The following is a 4,622-nucleotide window of genomic DNA, read 5'->3' on the forward strand; positions in this document are numbered from 1 at the left end:
AAGCTATGACTAATTTTTGAAAGACTGGCATAATGTTGGATATAATCTTGAATTAAGGTATATGTGGACTAGGTCATTGGCTGCGCATGGTTGCAATACTAATTACTCAGGAGGATAAGACCTGGAGGATTGTATTTTCAAGTCTAGCACAGGCAGAATAATTCTGCTAGACTCCATCTCCAAAATAACTAGCAAAATGCAGAACTGGAAGCTTAGCTCAAGTGTTCTGACACCAGTATTGCAAACAAGCTGAGCAAATGTGAGGCTCTGAGTTCATACCTTAGTACTGACAAAAATAATAGATTTATTGGGTTCACCATTCATGATGTAGTTTTTGGGTGAGAATAGAGTTTTGGTGCACTAGTCTTAATAAAAATGCCATGAAATATAGCTTTATTTGGTTCATAACCAGTCAGATTCCTCTGGTAGATATAAAGGGGATTTATCAGTAAATAAATGCTAAATTATTTAAATGTCCAATGTTCAATTTTGGTTCATATCTGAGACAGGTGTAATAATTATTCATCAGTGGTTTTCAAATTGAAATGCATGTAGAAATTTCCAGGACAGTTTTAAAAATACCTGTTGGTAAATAAGAGCTTCTGCTTCAGCAAGTTCCCAGGTGATATTGATGCTGCCCTTCTGGGAGATCTCATGTAATGATCTTCAATCTTTTAGAAAATTTTCTCCTTGCCTTTTTTATTTCTATTGCCTTGTTTATTTCTATTCTTTCAAATCTCTGAATACACAATTAATTTTAGTAAGTTTTATCCAACAGTTGACAATTCTGAGTATGTTAGTATTCATTATTTTAAATGAAACAATGAAATACATATTATACATGTTATGATAATAAACAACTTGAGATTGGCATTATAAGATATTAACACCAATACTTTTATTATATTTATTATGCCATTTTTTCTATCATTGCTTAAAATACTACTGTATTCCAACATTCTAAGATGCTATATATTTTATCATTAAGAAAGATTCACAATGCTCTTTCTTTTGACCTTATACTAGTAGCAACCACAAGTTCAGTTGTATTGTAAATGTCTAAATTATAATAGACTCAGAGTATAATTTAATATATAACATACATTATATATAATCTCTAAATATAATAATAGGAAGTCTAGTAGATAACCATTGGATCATGAGGTTGAAAAATATTTCTTAATATAAAGCCAAGGACTGGTGGCTCATACCTAGAATCCTACCTTCATAGAAGGCTAAGATATGAAAACCTCAGAACGTCAGCGAGATTTATTGCCAATTAACATCACACACTCACCCCCCCCCCCACAAAAAAGCTGAAGTTGAGATGAGATGTGGCTCAAGTGGTGGAGCACTAATTTGAACAAAAAGCTCAGGGACAGCTCCCAAGCCCTGAGTACAAGATCCAAGATCAGAAACAAACAAACAAACAAACAAACAAACAAAAACAAGAGATTAATCAGAGAAGGAAAACTAATAAATTTGACTACAATAAAAGGCATATTCTCACTGGGAGAGGGAAAAGGCAAATCACAGATTGATACAATTTATATTGCTAAAAAGTGATTATATCCAGAATATATAACAACTTTTTCAAATAACTATACAGTTCTATTACAACTTTTTTATGTAGGAAAAAAGACTTCAGAGAGCAGCCCAAGATGGCCGACTTCGAGGATCGGGTGTCCGATGAGGAGAAGGTACGCATAGCTGCTAAATTCATCACCCATGCACCCCCAGGAGAGTTTAATTAAGTATTCAATGATGTTCGGCTACTACTTAATAATGACAATCTCCTCAGGGAAGGGGCAGCACACGCATTTGCCCAGTATAACATGGATCAATTCACACCTGTGAAGATAGAAGGATATGAAGATCAGGTCCTAATAACAGAGCACGGTGACCTGGGTAATAGCAGATTTTTAGATCCAAGGAACAAAATTTCCTTTAAGTTTGATCACTTACGGAAAGAAGCAAGTGACCCCCAGCCAGAGGAAGTAGATGGAGGTTTGAAGTCTTGGAGAGAATCCTGTGACAATGCTTTAAGAGCCTACGTGAAAGATCATTATTCCAACGGCTTCTGTCCTGTTTATGCTAAAACTATAGATGGGCAACAGACTATAATCGCATGTATTGAAAGCCACCAATTTCAGCCTAAAAACTTCTGGAATGGTTGTTGGAGATCAGAGTGGAAGTTCACAATCACACCACCTACAGCCCAGGTAGCTGAAGTGCTAAAGATTCAGGTTCACTATTATGAAGATGGCAATGTTCAGTTGGTTAGTCATAAAGATGTACAAGATTCAGTAACTGTTTCTAATGAAGTCCAAACTGCCAAGGACTTTATTAAAATCATAGAGAGTGCAGAAAATGAGTATCAGACAGCAATTAGTGAAAATTATCAAACAATGTCAGATACCACATTCAAGGCCTTGCACGGGCAGCTTCCAGTTACCCGCACCAAAATCGACTGGAACAAGATACTCCGCTACAAGATTGCAGAATGCTTAAAAGCTGACTATAGGATTCTTCAGTGTATGAAAGGAAAAGGATTCAACGTGGTTATATGATAAATAAGTGATTTATAAACAAGAGTGATATTTTGCTAGGGCTTTCAAAATTAACTGATTTTCTAGCCTCATGGAATACTGTTGAACCTATAGCATTGTCTTGATTTTGTGTGTGTGTGTGTTCTCTACCTTGTAGTTCTCTGTTATCACTATATCTATTAGTATAAATCTTTTTTTTCCTCCCTGCTACATTTAATGGAGACATCTATCCTGGAGTCACTTTAGCATTTAGAAAAATTTCCTAGCCATGAATTCTAGTTATTGATTTAAACAGAAAATATCGTCAGTAGGGTTTTTTTTATTATTATTGTTGTTGTTTTTAACCCCTATTCTTCAAAGCACTTCTGGTACCAGTAGTTTTTACTGATCCACCAACAGCTAAAGAGGCTATGCTATAAACTAAATGGAAGACACATTCATCCTTCTCCCTCTGACTGCTTTGATCATCATCTATAGCATCTCACAAATGTAGTTTGCAGAAATTTAGATTGGGGCTTTTCAGGTCTATTGGGGGAAGGGGGCGCAGAGGAAATTTTTAGAAATTACACAATACTCAACTTCTCTGAGGGATCTTGTTTTTATATCCAAAGACTTAAACCACATTCCCTGCACCTGGATGTTTTCTTTTTTCTTTTTTCATTCTTGCATTGTCTTCTCATTAAGTACCATTGTAGTTCAAAACGTCTACATTTTTAGGAAAGTTCTACCCATTTGTATTTCTGTTTTCCTCTTCAAGAACTGCTGACATATTGTGGGTGTGATAGAGTATGAAACTTGAAAAATGCAGATGTTGAAGGAATAGTAGGTATCTTGTGCTTTAAGATTTTGTGGCAGGATTGTAATATAAGCAAATGAAACAGACAGCTATGTAAACTACAGAAACTAAAAATGAACCAAAGTGAAAAGGATAACTTCCAAGAAGTATCTTTCTATTGTAACCTGTTATTTAAGGGAATACTAGTATTTTCTTCTAAGTAGGTGTAAAACTTGTTTCAAATTACTCTTCTTTGATCCAACCTGCCAAGAACTCATGTAACTGTGATATAAGCAACCCTTCCCAGGTATATTGGCAGGTACATTTATGATCTCAGAACATGCAGGTAACATAGATATGATATGACAACTGGTAATAGTGGATTCATTTACACTGTTTACACTTCTATGACCAGGCCTTAAGGGAAGGTCAGTTTTTTAAAAACCAAGTAGTATCTTCCTACCTGTCTTCAAATAATTGTCAAAACAGAAGGGTGTTTGTGCTTCAGCTTTGTTTTGCTCTGTAATACAGTCAAGCAACGGTTTGTTTCTAAGTGAAAGCTATGTAAGCATTTTGTTTATTTCAAATAAAATATATTTGTATTATTTGTCATTCATACTATCCATCTATACCACGCTATCTTCTGTATCGGGTAGTCCAATAGAAATATATTTGTTTTGTTCTAAAAAAAAGACTTCAATAATCACTTCATAAAATGTAAATATCCACACTATCAGTACACATGTGAAGTATACTGACCTGTGATTCACAAATAGAGAACTGTGAGAAATCAAGCCACACAAAATTTTACTTCATAATTATAAGAATGGTTAAAATAAAACTGGCTGGGATTTAAAGCATTAGCACAGAGGTAGACTGGCTGGGATTCTTGTGAACTGCTCATAAAACCTCATTTATTCAAACTCTTTGGAAAGATTTTTGGTAGGACCAGTAAACGTATGCACATTCTGTGACCCAGAAAAACTCCTTCCTCTGTCTAAAGCTTGTGCATATGTGTACTGACAGCCATGATTCAATGTGCATATGTGTACTGACAGCCATAATTCAATGTGTTGATGGAACTGTGACTCTTAATTGTCAACAATGACTCTTAAGAGCCATTGTTTCTAATGGGAAATAGTCCAATACCCATCAACATTGTATTAAATAAGTAAATTGTGATCTATTTATACAGTGCAATGTCAAAGTACTGCTTGACAAGGGAACTAAAATGCATGGAACAGATATATTTTAAAAGACATTACATGCCAGACCATGCAAAGTATTTGATAGTATTC

General features: G+C 34.9%; 1 pseudogene; it reads left to right on the top strand.

The window, feature by feature from the left end:
• Positions 1-1,661: 1,661 nt before the first annotated feature.
• Positions 1,662-2,570, top strand: LOC125362465 (annotated as a pseudogene).
• The last annotated feature ends 2,052 nt before the right edge of the window (positions 2,571-4,622 follow it).

This window comes from Perognathus longimembris, chromosome 13 (genome assembly GCF_023159225.1).
Source record: "Perognathus longimembris pacificus isolate PPM17 chromosome 13, ASM2315922v1, whole genome shotgun sequence".
Taxonomy (NCBI): Eukaryota; Metazoa; Chordata; class Mammalia; order Rodentia; family Heteromyidae; genus Perognathus; species Perognathus longimembris.